The following is a 22,291-nucleotide window of genomic DNA, read 5'->3' on the forward strand; positions in this document are numbered from 1 at the left end:
CTTCTTTCGAAGGTATTTGTTGAGAGCGCAGAGGTCCAGTATGGGACACAGACCCTCCTGAATGCTTTGGAATGAGGAAGTAACGGGAGTAAAACCTTGCAGAGATGCTTTGTTCTGGATTCTGATGGATAGCCCTTTGAAGCAACAACTTTTTAATCTCCTGTTGTAACGCTTGAGTTTGCAAATGATGTTGCTGCAGAGTCATAGAATGAGGGAGTTTGGGATAGTTCTTAAAATCCAGGCGAAATCCATAATGGATAATGCTGAGAACCCAATGATCTGTTGTTATTTTCCTCCATTCCGCACAAAAATGGGTGTAGTCTGCCTCCGACTGAAGGAATGGGCTGTAGCTGATCCTGCGTTAAAAAGATTGTGACATTTTCAGCGCAGCTGGCTGTGCCGCTTATGCTGTCTGTAGTCATGAGGATGATTTCTTGGCTGTGACTACTGAGGCTGTTCACTTGTTTGCTGATAAGACTGCGGCCGATATGAAGGAAAATGCTTATAAGGTTTCCTTTGGTAATATTTACAGTACTGGGGGTAATAATGCTTGGATGTTCCAGGAGCATCCAGGGCTGCTGACAAAGATTGCACTGCCACATTTTGCGCCTTAATTTGAGAAACTGTTTCTCTTAATTAGTCTCCAAATAAACCGTCCCCCAGATAGGGAAGATTTGCCAGTTGATCATGGGCATCTTCCCATATGCTGCTGGCCCTGAGCCAGAACTTTAAACAAATGGTAATGGAACCCACGAGGGAGGGAGTAGTACTTGACTTAGTGCTCACTAATGGAGATAATGTCTCTATTGTCCGGGTAGGTGCCTACCTCAGCACCAGTGATCATCAAATGGTATGGTTTGATATTGCTAATAGGTTATAGAGAAGTCATACGAAGAACCAAATACTGCAGTTCAAAAATGCAGACTTTGCCGAAATGGGACAATTCCTGGAGGTGGAACTTGAAGACTGGGAGAAAATGGGAGATGTGGAACAACAGTGGGCCAAACTAAAAGGAGCAATTACAAAAGCAACAAATCTATATGTTATAAAAGTAAACAAAAGTAAGAGAAATAAGAAACCAATGTGGTTCACAAAGGAGGAGGCTGATATAATAAAAGCAAAGAAGCAGCTTTTAAGAAATATAAAGGATCCCAAAAAGTGGAACACAGGGAGGATTATCTGGTGAAACTGAGGGAGATGAAAAAAGAAATCAAGAAAGCAAAATGTCAGGCAGAGGAAAGGATTGCCAAGGAGGTAAAGCAGGTGACAAAACATTTTTCAGATATATCAGAGATAGGAGAAAGGTCCATAGTGGTATAATGAAATTGAAAGGTGATGGATCAATGGGTGGAGAGAGATGAAGAAATGGCAGAAATACTAAACGAATACTTCAGTGTTCACTAAGGAAAACCCTGGAGAAGGACAGTCACTTGTTAACATAACTGTAGAAGAAGGTAGAGTAGACAAAACTCCATTTATGGAAGAGAATGTATGGGTAGAGCTAGGAAAACTGAAAGTGGACAAAGCCATGGGGCCTGATGAGGTTCATCCCAGAATACTGAGGGAGCTCAGAGATGTGCTAGTGAGTCCGCTGTGCGACCTGTTCAACAGATCCCTGGATAAGGGTGTGGTGCCTAGTGACTGGAGAAGAGTGGTGGTAGTCCTGCTACACAAGAGTGGGAGCAGAGAAGAGGCTGGAAACTACAGGCCGGTTAGCATCACCTCGGTCATGGGAAAATTAATGGAGGCTCTGCTGAAGGAAAGGATTTATTTATTTATTTATTTATCATTTTTCTATGCCGACCTTCATGGTTTAATACCATATCAGATCGGTTTACATCGAACAAGGGTAGATAACAGAAGGAACAACTTTTTTCTAATCAAGAAACAAAACAAAAGTTACATTTAACGAGGACTGTAAACTTGGAAGCTTAGGCAGCCGGAAGAAAAGGCCCGAAGAGGGTATTAAATTAGATTAAATACAAGAGAGACATAACATAATCCGGTCCAGTGTTAGTTCACTTATTTGAAGACGAACTATTGCGAATGCGGTATTTAGAGGGGTAGTGAAGGCTTCATTGCTCTTGAGCGGAATCATCTAATGTGTGTCCGAGGGATCCGGGAAGGCTTGGCAGAACAGCCAAGTTTTGAGTTTTTTCTTAAATGTTAGTAGGCACGGTTCCAGCCTGAGTTCTGCGGGGAGGTTGTTCCAGATGGCTGGGCCTGCTGTCGAAAAAGTTCGGTCCCTGGTTGAGATGAGGCACGTGGCTTTAGTTGGAGGGGCTTGAAGCGCACCTTTGTAGATTTCTCTCATTGGTCTGTTGAAGCTACCATCACTTCGCTGGGTTAGGTATGTGTCAGAATGCCTCACTACAGGCTTCCTAAGCAAAGGAAAGCATGTATAGTACCCAGACAGAAGATCAAAGCACAGACAATATATGTTATCACTGTAATAAAATGTGGTTCTAGAATCAGCCATATCAGCCACCTACATATCCTGACTTTATTTAGTTATCCATGGAAGACAATCATGTCATACACAAAGGATCCCAGATGATGATTAACTGTACTGACCATTCAGATTCAGAATATCAGGTAATTTGCTATACCTTTGTTAACATAGTACTCCTAGAGTTACCAACTGGATTAATCTGTCATGGTTGTCCTGGCAAAGTTAGGTGATTCTAGGGGAGCCCATTAAAAATTTCAAATACAATTCACAGAAATACCGTATATTACAAAAATAAAAGTGATCTAAAATAGCCCTGTGTCTTATGGCCCACTGAACTGAAGAAAAGACCTAGGGAAAATAGTAGAATTTCTCTCACATACCACATTTTTTAGATTAGAACATCTCGAAAACCATGGTGTGTCTTATGGTCCAATACAGAACATAACTGGTTAACTCACTGCAAGTCAAACACTACTGCAAGTCCAGCAAGACTGTACACCTCTGATATACTGCACAATATATGGTGAGCAGAAGCCAATATTTGTTTATTAATCATTATAAAGTCTTTAGACAATATAAAAGCTGACATTTACAAAGCTTCAATGCAAACTAAATGAATGCAGCTGAGATACAGTCATTATTTGAATTAATAACACCTTCCTAAAAAAATCAAAAAGCCAAATTCCCTTTGGGTACAACATAGCAGAAGGGGCTCACATATTCTTTACATTGGAGCAGTTGCCATCCACTGCACTCAATATATGGCATTCAGCTGTGCTCTTAGAAGCTGCCTGGAATGTGTTATCCTGCCAGCGACTGGTACGATTTCACCTCCCTTCATTCCAAGGGCCATGAGTTTAGACATTATCAGCAGGTTCAATGCGCAAACCATAAATAACAGTACAGGATAACCACTACATTAGATTCCTTTTTCACTCTCTTATTCCTGTACATGCTACATCAGGTGAATGAATACCTACAATTTTAGATGCCCTCTCACTGCAACACAAAAAAATAATAGAGGTGAAGGCTAGCTCCGAAATGAGCATATGCGCTAAAGGGAGAGTGACCTGAGGGTACCTGGCTCCTACAGCACCACTTTCCTTACTACTTAGAACAAAAGGGCACTATAGACTGTAACTGTATCAAATGAATGCCAAGTAATTCAACAATTAGCTCACTGAAACTTAAATATCCTATTCCACTGTTTCAAGAAGTCTGCAGTATTTGAAAGTTTCAACAAAAACAACCTTTCTGCTAAGAAAGCAGGCTAAAAAAAAAAAAAAGTCAAGCAGGCCACAGAAATAACTAATACATAGGGCAGCCCTATGTGCTATATCTACGTGAAGGTCATAAAATGCCAAAAAGCCAACTTGGCTCTTTTTTCAAGTAAACAAAACGAGTACCAGTTATAATAGGTTACAGTAATGTAGGAGTCCTGTAACTTGCACAATGCATGGATAACATCCTGAAGTCTATGTGCATCAGGTGGCATGAGAGCACATAATTTTTTGCTGCAGATTAGGGTCTGCAGTTGAGGCACAGGGAAAGAGAAAGGGAAAGGGTAAACAACGAAGACAGAGATTACTGCTCCCAAGCAGCCATTAAAACAGTATCATTACAATCTCAGCATACATAACTACAGGTGCTTACCCTATCAGGACAAACAAATCAAAATGTAACTTGTACAGTAAATTGTTGTATATCCAACAAGCAGGCAACCAAAAATCCAAAGAGCTAGATTTACAAAAGGGTTACTTCCCCGTGGTCACAGTACAGGAATTCACAAACTAGGGACACCAAACATACACTACCAGACCTATCTTGCTTGCCTGATTTTCCTACCTACTGCAATACAGCAGAGTTGCTTACCTGTAACACGTATTCTCCGAGGACAGCAGGATGTTAGTCCTCACATATGGGGTAACATGATTGGTTGGAGCCTCTGTCCGGAATTTTGATCTCAAAGATTCTAGAACTTTCAAACATGCCCTACTGAGCACATGCACCTGCAGTTATCACCCTTTTCACTAGGCAGAATCCCACAGTCCATGATATAGCTTATACAAGGAGAAACCAACTCCAAGGGGAGGCGGGTGGGTTCTGTGAAGACTAACATCTTGCTGTCCTCGGAGAACACCTGTTACAGGTAAGCAATTCTGCTTTCTCCGAGGACAAGCAGTATGGTAGTCCTCACACATGGGTGATTCCCAAGCTATAGGCTGTCCGAGCAGGACAAAGCGGGAAACCGCATAGTACTGAAAGCACCACCTCTCTCCCTTTTACCTACGAGGCAGCCGACAGCCAACTCACAAAGGGGTCTAGTCAGGAAAAGAGATGGGTTCTACAAAAAAAAAATATAGAACAGCCTGAGACATAAACCGCAGATATGTAGCACACACACACCTAAGGCAGGAGCACGATGCGAGTGCCAGCAAGAAACATACTCAGCATCACAGAAAACATTACAAGCAGGGTTTCGGATCAGTAAACCCTCCTGGATACAGGAAAAAGTCTAAAGATGTAAACTAGAGAAGGACTCTTGGACGATGACCGCATAGACAACTGAAAACCCAACTGGGGCCAGAGAGCTACCCAGAAAGAAAATGGGTCCATTGGCATCTGAAGGACAGAATGCATCTGTAGAAGTGCGCCTATGTTTGACTGATAGGCACAATGGGCAGAAAACCCCAAGCAATGCTTGGAAGAATAATCAGCAACAATGTGACAGACCCTACATGCCAAAATACCAGATACAGCTGACCATGTAGGACAGCATCAAGAGTTTCAGGGGATGAAAGACAATCCCTGAATGGGATCGCTACCCCAAACCCCTGAACAGGGGGATAAGTTAGGCATGAAGCTCACCCACACTGCACCCTGTCAAGGGCAGGGCTATCCATCCTGTCTACAGAATAGTTCAGGTGAGCGGGAAGGCATTTTGGACAACCTAGTAACCTAGTGAAGTCAGAAAAGCTAAAGGATGTACTCGCCAGAACTTAGTGAAACTATAGGGAAAAAGTAGTTTACTTTCCCTGCACGTATACACTAAGGTATACCACGCATGTCCTAGCTTTTCTTCTCCTCCCCTTAACATTCCAACTGGAAGTCGTAAGGAGCGAAGAACACAGGGAGACAGACCACTGGGCTGCAGGAGTAAGAACAAGTCGCTAGGTTGTATATCTCAACCCCAAGCAAGTAACTCTCTGCCAATTCCAGAAGGGAGTTACCCACCAAGATAGAGCTGTCAACCTGCTTGGAACAGCTGAAACAGAGCGAATCCCCCAGGGAAGAAATCCAGAAACCCTCCACCAAGAGAGAGGAAGTCAGGATGCCACAAGTGCAACCCCTGTAGAACAGGATTTCTTCACCTGCCTGGAAACCCTAAGGATACCAGGGCAGAATCAGTGTGATGTCGGAACAGTCTGTCCACCAACCTGACTTAGGTATTAATACCTCAGCCATGATTACATATACGTCCCCCAAGGTTGGACATGTTCCAGTAAATGGAACAACCGTTGCATGAACCAGGACTCTCCTGTCCGCAGACAGGGATATCCCTAAAATGGGGAAGTATAGCTTGCAAGCCACTGCAACCAAAGAGAAGCACCTCTGTTATGGGGTCCCTCGTCCCCCAACTACCTCAGCCATGGATATGGTGATAGGTTGAACTATTGATGGAATTAGTATTCCTATCTCAAAGAAATCTTACAATCTATGTATAACGCTTGACAACAATTTATCCATGCAATCTCACATTTCTGAAGTAGTCAAAACCTCATTTTATAAACTACACCTACTTAAAAGATTGAAGCCATTACTGAACATGTGTGACTTTAGAATGGTTTTACAGGCCCTAATAATTACTAAACTTGATTACTGTAATGCCTTGTACTTGGGCTTGCCTGCCTACATAACCCGACCTTTACAGTTCTTTTAGAATTCAACTGCCTGTCTCTTAACTAATGTTACATACTGGCGTCATATATCACCTACCCTAGCCTCATTACACTGGTTACCTGTTCACTTCCATATTCAATATAAAGTATTGACAACCATATTTAAACTTATCCATGGTGAACATCTTCTATTTGGACTTCCACTTCATTACGACTATAAATCTGCAAGACAACTACGCTCGCTAGATAAAAACTTATTAGATGTCCCCACGATGAAAATTGCCAGGCTTGACATTAAGAGAAAGAGGACTTTTTCCGTTGCCGGCCCTTTACTTTGGAATGCTCTGCCTGCTTCTTAACGTGTTTGCACAGATCTAACCACATTTAAAGGCAGCCTAAAAACATTTTCATTTAAGAAGGTTTTTGATACTGAATTATCATAGTACATATTTGAGCAGCCTATGCTAAACTTTTATTTCCTGATAGCACCTTTCTCCCAAATGTTAAGATGTTATCATAGTAATAATTTTTTGATTTCTTAAATAGTGGTATTAATTTTTGCTGTACTATTCTGTATTATATTTTAATGTTTGTCTTATTTGCTTATTATGATTGTGACAATGTAAAACGCTACAAGAGGAGAGGCAGAGTTTAACTGTGCATTTAAACTGCCTTTCTGGGTCTGAAATAGAATAAGAAAACTTTTGAATTATAGCCACTGTTTCCTAGTGGGGAGGAGGAATGGTTTTGGCTAGCCATAAGGCTGGTGGTTGTGTAACAACTCTGTCTTTCAACTGCAAGACTTCCTAGAGTGAAGAGACTTCCAGGATTTTGCTGGGTGACCTTTTATTGAATTGTATATGAATTGATTTGTATAAATATTCAGCCCAGGATACTAGTAGAATTATATATTAATATGCTCTAGCTGTTGGGAAAAGCAGAATTTAACTACAGCCCAAAAGTGTGCATTTAAACTGGTTTACAGTGGGCTCTGGAAGAACAAGAAATGTTGACAGACACCCATCTTCCCCAACTTTATAGCAGCCTGAGCAACAACCCCCACTCCAACAGAGAAGTCAGGCATCCAGAATTCAAAAACCTGGAGCAATTGAGTTTTGGCAAGTGGGCTCTGGCAGAATAAGGCCTGTGAAGAAGGGATACCCACTCTCCCACTGGTACCCCTACAAAATGCTTTTTCCACATTGGAGAACAAGGAAACTTCAGCAATAGATTATGAAGAGATTTCTAAAAGTGAAGTCACAATGCACCCAGAAGCCCTTCAACAGAATTAAATGTCAGAAAAGAAAGCTGCTGCCAGACACGTGCTGGCGTAAATGTGGGGCCCGTGGCACTTATTTTCATATTTGGTGGGATTGCCCTAAACTCCTACCCTTTTGGGGAGCACTTTTTACATGGCTTAGTGAACTTTTGGATGTAGCTATGCCACCTTCTGCTGAAGTCGCGCTGTTGCATGTATTTCCCGTCACTATCAGCAAGGCACAGCAGCAATTCTGTACCCAATTTTCATTGCCGCCCGTAGCCTAATAGCATTTAGATGGAAATCGGATCAACTGCCAATGCTAATGGACGTCAAAGACAAATTACACTCTTATTATCGGTTAGCCTCTTTAACCGCTACCAAATATAACAGAAAGTCTTCCTTTTTGACAACATGGAAACCTCTCTCAGATTATATAGCAAAATTCTAATATATTAATGATGCTGCTTTTACACATCACCAGACTTGCAATTCAGGGGATTGCAGATATACTATTATGGATATGGATAGGTAATTTTTGTTTTATGGATGTATAATTTGGAAATCGAGACATTGGATATATGATCTGCTCTGTATTCTGGCTATTATCTTTTTCTTTTACTATTCAGATGTACTATAGACAGACTGAAGTCATTTTTGCTATGGACTCCACCATGCAGGGGGATGGGAGGGCAAGGGGGGAAATCGATGCTCAGTATGTAATATGTTACGCTTGCATAAGTTAAACTTGTGTACAAATGTTAAAATTTAATAACAAACTTACATTTCAAAAGAAAAGAAAACTACTTCAGTTGCGAGATTCAATCATCAGAGGAACCAATTTGGGAGCACATTTTGATGGTGACATAACAGTTAAATGCCTTCCAGGATCCTCAGCTAATAGAAATACAAATCAGATAGTCCAAGTCATTGAAGAAGAAAGAAGAAATTGATATCAGTGTTATCATCCATCTGGGGATCAATGACCTCAATAGAAATGGTATCCATGAAGTACAAAAAGATTTCCAAAATCTAGGAAAGTTGAAAAGATGCACTGCAAAGACTATTGCCTTTTCAGAAGTATTACCTGTTCATGGAAAGGGTAATGAGAAGCTATGCCATATTTACAATTTCAATTCCTGTCTCAAAAACTGGTGCACAGAAAGTGGTTTTGGATATATTGGAGGCTGGGGTCGAGTATGGAGCCGTAAGTAGCAAGAAAGAGGATGCTATCTGAGAAATTCGGATCATATATTACCAGGCATTTAAACTAAAGAATGGGGGGTGGCAGAAGACGGGCAATAAAAGGGACGTCATCCCCAAGCAATAAAAGCTATAAAAGATGAGGGAGGAGAAAACAACAAAAATCAACCAGCTCAAAAAAGCAGAACAGGTGTCTAAGAAGCAAAACAAATCAAGGGAAAGTAAGTGGAATGCTATGACTACAAATGCCTGCAGGCCCTAATGGTGGAGGCGGACCTGGACATTGTTGCTGTTACGGAGACATGGTTCACGGAGTCTCATGATTGGGATGCGGCCATCATGGACTACAACTTGTTAAGGAAGGACAGAGAGGACAGAAAAGAGGGAGGAGTAGCTCATTATATCAAAAACACTATCCAAGTAACTGAACTGCAAGAAATGTTGGGGGTAGAGAAGAAGCATTGTGGGCTGTCCTAAAAAAAAAAGATGATGGTGCATCCATTTTTACTGACATAGTTTACAGGCCTCAGACTCAAAAGGAAAAACTGGACAGGGATCTGGTCAAAGACATCCAAAATGTGGGGAAGAAGGGAGAAGTGTTGATTTTAACCTGCCAGACGTAGACTGGAGAATCCCTTCTGTGGAATCTACCAGAAGTAGAGCAATAGTGGATGCCTTGCAAGGGCTCTCTTCAAACAAATGGTAATGGAACCCACGAGCTCATCTGCATACTGCTCCAAGCATCCCCCTGAGAGGAGCCCAGAGTGTATAGCAGTAAATGAGATTGACATAACTGGCATCACAGAGACCTGGTGGAAGGAGGATAACTAATGGGACAGTGCTATATCAGGGTACAAATTATATCGCAATGATAGGGAGGATCAACTTGGTGGGGGTATGGCACTTTATGTCTGGGAGCGTATAGAGTCCAACAGGATAAAGATCATACAAGAGATTAAATGCTCAGTAAAACTATATGGGTAGAAATCCCATGTGTATTGGGTAAGAATATATGGACAAAGTGGTCAGACAGATGATGAAATGCTAAGAGAAATCAGGGAAGCTAACCAATTTGGCAGTGCAATAATAATGGGAGATTTCAATTACCCCAATATTGACTGGGTAAATGTAGCATCAGGACTTGCTAGAGACAAAGTTCCTGGATGTAATAAATGACTGCTTCATGGAGCAATTGGTTCAGGAACCAACAAGAGAGGGAGCTATTTTAGATTTACTTCTTAGCGGAATGCAGGATTTGGCGAGAGAAGTAACGGGGGTGGGGTCACTTGCAATATTATTATTTATTTATTAGTTTTTATATACCGCCGCTCATCAAAGATATCACGTCGGTGTACATAGAACAAAATACGCAATTGCGTGTACATATAACAGAATAATAGTAGCTGAAATCCAAATTACATTAAAACAGTATGATACGGTATCAAGAATAACTTATTTAACTAATAATAGATAATAAAATATAGTAAAAAATAACTGTAATGGCATAACTTAATCTAATATCAAGGCAAAAAATGTAGGGAAGAGAGGGGTGGGGAGCAAATTGGAACGGGAAGGAAAAGAAAGGGTCAGGAGGGAAAGGGTTAAATATATATATACAGAAGGCAAAATAAGAGGTTATAAGAGTGGTAACAGAAGTAGAAGGAATGAGCAGAAAAGGGCATGGATGAAGTAAAGTTAAGGGTAACAGAATAGGGAAAAGACAGAGTGATAGATTAGGTAAAGATGGAGTAATAGATTAAGGAAAAGATAGGTTAAAGATGGGGTAATAGGTAAGGGAGAAGATGGAAAAGTTAACAGACTAAAAAAGGGAGTGATAAGAGTTAAGAAAGATCGTGTGGGTTAATATCATGTTGGGAACAAGAGAGTTAGGGGGGAACAGGTAAGAATCAAGTATAGGCTTTAGTAAAAAGCCATGTCTTGAGCTTTTGCTTGAAAGTCTTAGAGGACGGTTCAAGGCATAAGTCAGTGGGCATAGCATTCCATAGTATAGGGCCAGCTATGGAAATGGCACGAGCTTTGGTGGATACATATTTAAATAGTTTAGGTGAAGGGGTTTGTAGTGTAGCAATATAGGGATTTCTAATTGGCCTATTAGAATTATAGAATTGAAAGGTGTTGGCGGGCCAGTTCATTTCTGGGTTGTGGAGGGATTTGTGAATGAGTGATAATATCTTGTATTGTATACAATAGTGGACAGGGAGCCAATGTAGTTTCTTAAGTATGGGGGTAATGTGTTCCCTTGTAGGTGTATTAGTGAGGATACGAGCTGCCGTATTTTGCAGGATTTGAAGTGGGTTTATGGAATTTTTAGGCAGACCTAATAGTAACGCGTTACAATAGTCAATAGTGATCATAACATGATCAAATTTAAACTAATAACTGGAAGTGGGACAATAAGTAAATCTACAGCTCTAACACTAGATTTCAAACGGGAAACTTTGATAAATGAGGAAAATAGTTAGAAAAAAACTGAGAGGTGCAGCTGCAAAGGTTAAAAGTGTTCAAAAGGCATGGATATTGTTTAAATATACGATCCAAGACGTGCAGTCCAGATGTATTCCACACATTAAGAAAGGTGGAAGGAAGGCAAAACGATTACCAACATGGTTAAAAGGTGAAGTGAAAGAGGCTATTTTAGCCAAAAAAATCCTTCAAAAATTGGAAGAAGAATCCATCTGAAGGAAATAGCATACAGCATAAGCAGTGTCAAGGTAAGTGTAAAACATGGATAAGACAGGTGAAAAGAGAATTTGAAATGAAGTTGGCCGTAGAGGCAAAAACTCATAATATAAACTTGTAAAAATATATCTGAAGCAAGAAACCTGTGAGGGAGTCGGTTGACTGTTAGATGACCAAGGGGTTAAAGGGGCTCTTAGGGAAGATAAGGCCATTGAAGAAAGACTAAATTAATTCTTTGCTTCCGTGTTTATTAATGAGGATGTTGGGGAGATACCAGTTTCAGAGATGGTTTTCAAGGGTGACGAGTCAGACGAATTGAACCAAATCACTGTGAACCTGGAAGATGTAGTAGGCCAAATTGACAAACTAGCACAGTTAAGCTCTTGAATTTGTTGCCAGAGATGTGGTTAGTGCAGTTAGTGTAGCTGGGTTCAAAAAAGATTTGGAGAAATTCTTGGAGAATAAGTCCATTAACTGCTATTAATAAAGTTGAGTTAGGGAATGGCATCAGTAGCATGGGATCTTCTTGGTGTTTGGGTACTTGCCAGGTTCTTGTGACCTGGTTTGGCCTCTGTTGGAAACAGGATGCTGGGCTTGATGGACCCTTGGTCTGATCAAGTATGGTAATTTTTTGTGTTCTTATGTTCTCATTTCACTTAACCAAAATTGTAAACACCCTGGTCAAACAAGAATACTACCCAGACCTGCTGAAAACAATCATCATTGGCAGGTGTATCACGTGCTACCCCGATCTCTCATTGCTCTTCTCTCTCCTTCCACTACTGCTGTTGCTGCCCGGGGTATAAGAACATTCAAACCCTGCTGACCGGGAACAGCAGCAGTGTTCATTGAAGTTGGCAACTGCAGCATGGCCTTTTCTTCTTCCCACCCCACAGCCAGGAAGAGGAAGAAATGGGGGGAGGGGGGGAGGGGGGTGTAGTGGGGCGCATGGGAAGAAGGCCATGCTGCATTGAAAAGAAGCGTCAGTAGCAACAGCATTGGCCCCAAGCATCAGCACAAGCCTGGAGAAAAATCAGAAGCAGCCAGCAATCAGTAAGGGAGACAGCAGCGTTAGCCCCTATGGTCAATGGGATTCTTCTTTCTTGGGTCGGGGGGGTTTGGAGGAGGCTGCTGCAGCTACCATTTGTGCTCCGGGGAAGGGAGTAGGAGTGAGAAACAGCCAGCCAACCAGCGTATAAGTGAAAGAGAGAGAAAGCATGTGTGTGTTTGAGAGCTTATGTGTGAGATACAGAGAACATATGTGTGATGATTAAGAGTCTGTGTGTGAGATAGAACATGTGTCCAACTGAAGGCCTGTGTGTGAGAGAAAGCATGTGCTTGTTTGAGAGCTTGTGTGTGAGATAAAGAGGACATGTGTGTGATGACTGAGAGCCTATGTGTGAGACTGAGAGAGCATGTGTATAAGTAAGAGAGCGCATTGTGTGACAGAGAGACTGGACAGAGAGGTGATGTGTGTATGTGTGAGAGAGACTGGTCAGGGAGGTGACGTGTGTGTGTGTGTGTGGTGTGTGTGTGTGTGTGTGTGTGTGTGTGTGTGTGTGTGTGTGCATGCGTGTGCATGTAAGAGAGAGACTGGTTAGGAAGATGATTGGTGTGTGAGAGACAGAAACTGGTTCTGAGGGTGCGACTGGTGTGTGTGTGAGAGAGAGACAGAGACAGATTGTGGTCCCTAAGGAAGAGGACCATGAGGACAGCTTCAGCAGCTACTGTTGCTTCTGGTGTGTTCTACTTGCCTGCAAGGGAAATGAGTATATAAGAACATAAGATATGCCATTCTGGATCAGACCAAGGGTCCATCAAGCCCAGTAGCCTGTCTCCAACAGTCGCCAATCCAAGTCACAAGTACCTGGCAAGTACCCAAACATTAAATAAATCTCAAGCTACTATTAGTTATTAATTAAAAGCAGTTTATGGATTTTTCCTCTAGGAATTTATCCAAACCTTTTTTAAACCCAGTTATACTAACTGCCTTAAACCACATCCTCTGGCACTGAATTCCAGAGCTTAACTATGCACTGAATGAAAAAGAATTTTCTTCGATTAGTTTTAAATGAGCTACTTGCTAACTTCATGGAGTGCCCTCTAGTCCTTCTATTATCTGAGAGAGTAAACAACCAAGTTACATAACTTGTTCAACTTTTTTCATGATTTTCTAGACCTCTATCATATCCCTCCTCAGTCGTCTCTTCTCCAAGCTGAACAGCCCTAACTCCCTTAGCCTTTCCTCATAGGGCAGCCACTTATTTTGGTCACCCTTCTCTGTACTTTCTCCAGTGCAACTATATCGTTTTTGAGATACAGCACCCAGAATTGCACACAGAATTCAAGATGCAGTCTCTCCAAGGAGTGATAAAAAGGCATTATGACACCATTTTATTTGCCATTCCCTTCTTAATAATTCCTAATAATTGTTTGCCATTCCCTTCTTAATAATTCCTAATAATTGTTTGTTTTTTTGATCGCCACAGCACACTGAGCTGATGATTTCAATGTATTATCCACTATGATGCCAGGATTTCTTTCCTAGGTGGCAACTCCTAAGAACATGCCATACTGGGTCAGACCTAGGGTCCATCAAGCCCAGCATCCTGTTTCCAACAGTGGCCAATCCAGGCCATAAGAACTGGCAAGTACCCAAAAACTAAGTCTATTCCATGCTAATGTTGCTAGTAATAGCAGTGGCTATTTTTTAAGTCAACTTAATTAATAGCAGGTAATGTACTTCTCCTCCAAGAACTTATCCAATCCTTTTTTAAACACAGCTACACTAACTGCACTAACCACATCCTCTGGCAACAAATTCCAGAGTTTAAGGCTAAGGGAGTTAGGGCTGTTCATGGAGCGGGATGCCAGTGGCCAGTAGTTGGCGTTCCACCTTCACGGAGCGGAAGGATGGAGGGCTGCTATTTCCAAAAAAAAACAAAACAAAAAAATAAAAACAGGGGTGGGTAAGAGTATGGGGCAAGGGGGTGGCCTGCTTGTTGCAGTGGTTGCTACCCCCAATTGAGCTGGATGTCACTTGGATGCAGATTCAAAGCTGCTCTCTAAATTGGGTGGAGGAGAATTAGGGCTGGAGGGTACTGAAAGCCAATAGAAACAGGTGGGAGAGAGAAAAAGGGAAAAAAAATGGATAAAGTGCGTAGCTTGCTGGGCAGACTTGATGGGCCATTTGGTCTTCTTCTGCCGTCATTTCTATGTTTCTATGTAATTGTGCACTGAGTGAAAAAGAACTTTCTCTGATTCGTTTTAAATGTGCCACATGCTAACTTCATTGAGTGCCCCCTAGTCTTTCTATTATCCGAAAGAGTAAATAACTGATTCACATAAACCCGTTCTAGACCTCTCATGATTTTAAACACCTCTATCATATCCCCCCTCAGCCGTCTCTTCTCCAAGCTGAAACGTCCGAACCTCTTTAGTCTTTCCTCATAGGGGAGCTGTTCCATTCCCTTTATCATTTTGGTCGCCCTTCTCTGTACCGTCTCCATCGTAACTATATCTTTTTTGAGATGCAGCGACCAGAATTGTACACAGTATTCAAGGTGTGGTCTCACCATGGAGCAATACAGAGGCATCATGACATTTTCCGTTTTATTCACCATTCCCTTACTAATAATTCCCAACATTCTGTTTGCTTTTTTGAGTGCCGCAGCACACTGAACAGACAATTTCAATGTGTTATCCAATATGATGCCTAGATTTCTTTCTTGGGTGGTAGCTCCTAATATGGAACCTAACATTGCGTAACTATAGCATGGGTTATTTTTCCCTATATGCATCACTTTGCACTTATCCACATTAAATTTCATCTGCCATTTGGATACCCAATTTTTCAGTTTCAGAAGGTCTTCCTGCAATTTATCACAATCTGCTTGTGATTTAACTGCTCTGAACAATTTTGTATCATCTGCAAATTTGATTACCTCACTTTTCATATTTCTTTCCAGATCATTTATAAATATATTGAAAAGTACGGGTCCCAATACAGATCCCTGAGGCACTCCACTGTCCACTCCCTTCTACTGAGAAAATTGTCCATTTAATCCTACTGTTTCCTGTCTTTTAGCCAGTTTGTAATCCACGAAAGGACATCGCCACCTATCCCATGACTTTTTACTTTTCCTAGAAGCCTCTCATGAGGAACTTTGTCAAACGCCTTCTGAAAATCCAAATATCCAAATATATAAGTCAGAACCTAAACTTGTGTAACTACAGCAAGGGTTATTTTTCCCTATATGCATCACTTTGCATCAGAAGAGAGTAAGTAAAGGTGGTTTTTTAAGTCTATTTTTCTTGATTGATTGCAATTTTAATTATGGGGTATTATGTGATATGTCTGCTGTTTTGAAATATTTTATTGGTGTTTGAAGAATTTTTAATAATTAAGAGTTTTTAATTGTTAGATGTTATTCTGTTCATCAGCTGTTTTGAAACATTGGTATAGTTTTACAATTATTTCTGCATGGGGATCTATAGCAGCTTGGCTTGTTCTCTTTTCCTAACTGGAGGTGTATTGGTGTTTAGGGCCTGGTTTAATATTTGTAGGCTTGCCTTTTTATAGATAAGGTTGTTAACATTTGAATGTATGCCATAATGCATACTTGGGCTTGTCAGAATGCCTTATGCATACCCTTTAGCTCATCCAGAATTTCTATTCCACCCATTTACCAATTTCTTTTCTGGGTGGATTACAACAATATAATACAAAATAAACAATGCTTGTTTCCCAGTTGGTTGTGGGTTGCAGTTTACAGGAATACATTACTCTACATCTTCAGACGCTTCACTGGCTACCTGTAGTATGGAAGACTATATTTAAGGTCATTATGCAGGTATTTAAAGCACTGAAAGGTGAAGGTCCCAGCAATCTTGAAGAAATTCTGAAGCCTTACCTGACTTCGGGGCCGATGCAATACAGTGTGCTCAGCCGAGCGCACTGTATAACCCCCGCACTCTGATGTGGGTTAAATAGCCGCTAATCCACCCCCTAATGCAATAGGGGGATTAGTCCTATTTAACCCGCGTCAGACGTGGAGTGAATGTAATAGTGCTCATCACATGCAAATGCATGTGAATGAGCCTATTAATCATTTCCTCCACATGCAAAAAAATAAATGTTCTCAGATGCACATTTATCGCTCAGCTATTAACGCCTGCCTGGAGCAGGCGTTAATAGCTGAGCGCAGGTAAAAGTACAGAAAAGCAGAAAAAACTGCTTTTCTATACTTTTTTTAAGTAAAAAAAACTTGGCAGACCTCCGAGTTATGAAGACTGATGCTGGTAAACTCGGCATCGGTTTTCATAACCGGCCATCTGCCAGTAATGAAAATGGCTGCCAATAAACTTGAGTTTATCGGCGTCGGTCTTCATAACCGGCAGCCGCAGCAGGGTCGCCTTAGCAAGGAGGTGCTAAGGTCGCACAAGTGATCCTAGCATCTCCTTGCTAGCGCGAGCCCCTAATTTGAGTATTGTATGGCGCCCCCCTTGCGGGCACCATGCGCATGTTAGGAAAGCGGGCACTGACTTTTCAGCGCCTGCTTTCTGCGCTTTATATTGCATCGGCCCCTTCATGTCCACTGTATTCTGCAGGGAAGATGCTATTGACTATTCCCTCACATAAGGAGAGATGCCTCACTAAAACACAAACAGGTCGATACAGTAAAGTGTGCTCCGTCGGAGCGCACTGTCAGCCTGCTCTGGACGCGTGTTTTCCCTTACCCCTTATTCAGTAAGGGGAGGAAAACACGCGGCCCACCCGCGGCACCTAATAGCGCCCTCAACATTCAAATGCATGTTGATGGCCCTATTAGGTATGCGCGCGGGATCCAGTAAGTAAAATGTGCAGCCAAGCCGCACATTTTACTCTAAGAAATTAGCGCCGACCCAAAGGTCGGCGCTAATTTCTTCCGGCGCCAGGAAAGTGCACAGAAAAGCAGTAAAAACTGCTTTTCTGTGCACCCTCCGACTTAATATCATAGCGATATTAAGTCGGAGGTCCCCAAAAGTAAAAAAAAGTAAAAAAATAAAAATAAATTTGAATTCGGCCCGCGGCTGTCGGGCCGAAAACCGGACGCTCAATTTTGCCGGCGTCCGGTTTCCGAGCCCGTGGCTGTCAGCGGGCTCGAGAACCGACGCTGGCAAAATTGAGCGTCAGCTGTCAAACCCGCTGACAGCTGCCGCTCCAGGCCAAAAGGAGGCGCTAGGGACGCGCTAGTGTCCCTAGCGCCTCCTTTCCCTCGTTTGCACCGCGTCGCCTAATTTGCATGCTGGAGCATACTGGATAGCTCGCACCGGCGAAGGGCCGGTGCGTGCGCCGGGAGAGCGGGCGTTCGTCCGCTCTCCCGCGGTTTTACAGTATCGGGCTGATTGTCAGGCCTTCTCGTGTCTGGGCCGGAAGTTAAGAAGTGCCCTCCCTGACGTTGTCAGGGAGATGTTAATTATCTGGATTTTAGAAAACAAGATAAAGTCTTAATGTCACTCAAGCATTTGGCGAGGTCTGTTGATCTGTCTTTTGTTTTCGCAGGTCTTTTATAATGAGTTTAAAGGGATAAATTGTAAGAGGTTTTATTATTTTATTTTAACTTTGTTGTTAATTTTCTTTCATGGTTTGTGATGTGCTTTTTGAGTTTATATGCAGTAATTTGTTTTATTATTTGCATGTTATTTTCATTTGGTGCACATTTTTCATGGTTTCATGTATTTACATCGAATTTTCGTTTGAGTCATTGAAATCTGCTTAGAACCTTCATTTTGGACATGCAGAATATAAATGCTTGTAAATAAAGGGATATCAAACCACCTGAAACCTATGTTTTTCCCTACAGCAAAAAATGATCATCCCACCCATCAAGAATCTCTGACAAAAACCAAGATCAAGAATCTTCAAGTGTGTGGCCCCTGACTTCTGGAACACACTTTCTTCCCTGCCCTGGAGGGGCCACTAATGAGTATATGGCTTTCTGTTGACAACTGAAAACCTAGTTCTTTACCCAGCACTTTCCATTACCAATCAAAAACCCGGGTCCACAGCAAGCAGGCCACAAGCTAAATAAAACATTTAGAGCTCACAACAAATCAAAGCCTACCAGACGCAAGAGAATTAACGGCCTGCATATCTGTAAAGACTATGGGGCGGATTTTAAATACCCTGCGCGCGTAAATCCGGCCGGATTTACGCGCGCAGGGCCCTCGCGCCTATTTTGCATAGGCCGCCGGCGCGCGCAGAGCCCCGGGACGCGCATAAGTCCAGGGGCTTTGTAAAAGGGGCATGTCGGGGGAGTGTTGGGGGCGGCGACACGGGCGTGGTTTTGGCCCGGGGGTGTTCTGGGGGCATGGCCGCGGCCTCCGGACCAGCCCCCGGGACCGGAACATGGAGTGGGGCTGCCGGCCAGCAGGCGTAACTTTGCCGACAAAGGTAGGGGGGGGTTTAGATAGGGCCAGGGGGAGGGGGGTTAGGTAAGGGAAGGGAAGGGAAGGTGCGGGGAGGGCGAAGGAAAGTTCCCTCCGAGGACTCTCCGATTTCGGAGCGGCCTCGGAGGGAACAGGCAGCGCGCGCTGGGTTCGGGGCGCGCAGGTTGCACAAATGTGCACCCCCTTGCGCGCGGCTACGCGCATATCTTATCAAATCCAGCGTACTTTTGTTCGCGCCTGGTGTGCGAACAAAAGTACGCGATTGCGCAAATTTTTTAAATCTACCCCTAAAAAAATGAGGCTCATGAGCCACTTTACATGAACGTCCTGATCAACCTCTACAATGCACTACTATTGTTTTAAATCTAATATATGTACTTTCCCTTAGGAATATGAGCAATCAATTTGCAGCAAGACTGTTTGCCCAACCTCACCTTTACTTTCTGCTGTCTTTAGATGGATCTGTTACAGACCTATAATGTACTCCTCTGTGGTAGAAATTTTAATGAAATTGGACACATGGTTCAAAAATTATTAGGGGATGGAAAGACAAGCATAATAATTTCATAAACCAGTTTCCCTATAGGAAATTAGGATAAAAAGAACTTTGTGTTTATTAACATATTTAATATTGCATTTCAGTGGCCAGGATGACCTACAGCCATGCTAAATAACTTGCCGCTGCCCCATGTACTAAAGGCAGCACAGCCACATTCATGTGTCTTCTACCACCAATGGTACACCTGGATACTTTCTCCATGAGTCTCAGTCATTGAAGCTAGTTCATTTATGCAGGTTTATACTGAAGCATAGTAATGTAACAACTTCAGACTTGTAGAAGACTATCAAAAGGAAGTGTATACATACATTTACAGTTGTGCTCATAAGTTTAGATACCCCTGGCAGAATTTGTAAATGTATAGCATTTTAAGAAAACATGAGTGATAAGACAAAAAACATGTCTGTTATTTTTAATGCACTTCAAATTAAACTACTTTATGTATCACAGAATAGCACAATCATTAAACAAACTATAGCAATAAAGGAAATAAGTTGGTGCTGTTCAAAAGTTTACATACCTTTGAATGTCTAGGCTGATAATATACACTCAAGTTGACACACACAGGTTGAGATGACAATGAAGGGTCGGTATCCACACCTCTGCCTTGTATGATTGTAATTAGTGTCGGTGTATAAATAGCCAATGAGTTTCTTAGCTCTTGAGAAACCCTTGTGCATTTCATCCAGGGCTGCACTAACTTTGGTGATTACTGAAACATGGGGAAAGCAAAAGAACTGTCAAAGATCTGTGAGCAAAAGAAGCTCAACTTTATATATCAGAAAAAGGATATAAAAAGATATCCAAAGATTTGAAAATGCCAATCAGTACTGTTCAAACTTTGATCAAGAAGTAGAAAATTATGGGTTTCATTAATACCAAGCCAGACCAAGAAAGATTTCAGACACAACTGCCAGGAAAATTTATTGGGATGCAAAGAAAAAACCCACAAGCAGCTTCTAATGAAATACAGGCTTCTTTGAAACAAAGTGGTGTGGGTGTTTCAGCATGCACAATAAGGAGATACTTGACAAAAAAGGGCTGCATGGTATAGCTGCCAGAAAAAAAATCCATTGCTGCACCAATTCCACAAAACAGCCCACTTACAATACAACAAACAGCACCTAGAGAAGCCTCAAAACTTCTGAAACAAAATAATTTGGAGTGATGAGACCAAAATTGAACTTTAAGGTTACAATCATAAAAGCTATGTATGGAGAGAAGTCAACACCATTGCTACCGTGAAGCATGGAGATGGATCTCTGCTGTTTGGGGGGGGGGGGGGTGAACTACAACAGCCCAGAGAATTAAGCCAAAATTGATGGCAGGATGAATGCAGCAGCTTATCAGAAAATACTGGAGGATAATTTGCATTCATTAGCCAGGAAGCTGAGCATAGATCACATAAACTTGCCAACATGACAATGATCCGAAACATAAGGCGAAGTCGACCCTTCAGTGGCTGCAGCAGAAGAAAGTGAAGGTTCTGGCGTGGCCATCACAGCTTCCTGACTTCAACATCATTGAGCCACTTTGGGGAGAATTCAAACAAGCAGTTCATGCTAGACAACCAAAGAATTTACAGGATCTGGAGGCTTTTAGCCATGAAGAATGGGCAGCTTTACTACATGAAAAAATAAAGGATCTCATTCACAACTATCACAAAAGCCTGCAAGCCGTCATTGATGAAAAAGGGGACAATACATGATATTAAGAACTAAGGGTATGTAAAATTTTGAAAAGGACCATTTTATTATTTCCTTTATACTGGCAGGACCGTACTGTAGAACTCAATGCCACTTGAAATTAGACTGCAGAGAAGCTTTAAACTGTTCAAAGTAAGTCTAAAGACCTGGCTTTTTAAACAAGCGTTCTATAAGCAGAACGAAGAGAACAAATAAGCACATAAGTAAGCACCAAGCAATCAATTCTTTTGTTTATGAAAATTTTCTCTTTCCTTTCTCCTATTACATATTAGAATATTAAATTATTTAGGTACCGTAAAGAAGAATTTTTTCAACCACAATATAAATAAACTCAAGACATAGCTTTTATATTTAAAACATGTTACCGTTCCCTAATGGCAAGCCTATAATATGTTATCTATACCAACCAACTTTTAACCTTATTTGTGCCTTTTTGTAAACCGTTGTGATGGTGAATTAACTTAACGATGGTATAGAAAAGATTTTAAATAAATAAGATTTTTAAATAAATAAATACTATGGGTTTGTTTAATGATTGTGCTATTGTGTGAAGCATACAATAGTTTAATTTGAAACACATTAAAAATAATAGACATGTTTTGTCTGCTCACTTATGTTTACTTAAAATGCTACACATCTTACAAATCCTGCCAGGGGTATGTAAACGTATGAGCACAACTGTAGATACAAGCAAATCAATATTTCCTCCTGGTTACATAAGATGAAGGTTTCTATTTGATTTCATTAGCCATACTCTCAGGTGCCCAGAGAGTAGACAGAAAAAATGTCCAGTGCTGCCAGTTAGTTGCAACTTCCATTTTGCAGGGCTCTACCTGAATTATACCATATTAAACTATTTATTTATGTGATTCTTTGCTTTCAGCTTTCATTACATTCTGTTTTGTAATTTTATTTTTTGGACCAGTAGTTTCCTCCTGTTCCTTTTGGACCTTCAGCTTAATCAGTACCAGCCTGTACTGTGCTATGGCACCATTCACAACTAGCCAGAAATGTTTCTATTATTTTATATCTCCTCCCAAATCACTTAGTCCCGTCATTGCAGTAACTGTTCTCAGCAGGCAG

The 22,291-nt window shown here is 41.6% G+C and overlaps 1 protein-coding gene across 3 annotated transcripts in view; it reads right to left on the reverse strand.

Annotated features, from left to right (window-relative positions):
* Positions 1-22,291, reverse strand: part of GTF2E2 (general transcription factor IIE subunit 2) — a 276,015-nt gene that overhangs the window by 104,812 nt on the left and 148,912 nt on the right. The window lies entirely within an intron of this gene.

This window comes from Rhinatrema bivittatum, chromosome 1 (assembly GCF_901001135.1).
Source record: "Rhinatrema bivittatum chromosome 1, aRhiBiv1.1, whole genome shotgun sequence".
NCBI lineage: Eukaryota > Metazoa > Chordata > Amphibia > Gymnophiona > Rhinatrematidae > Rhinatrema > Rhinatrema bivittatum.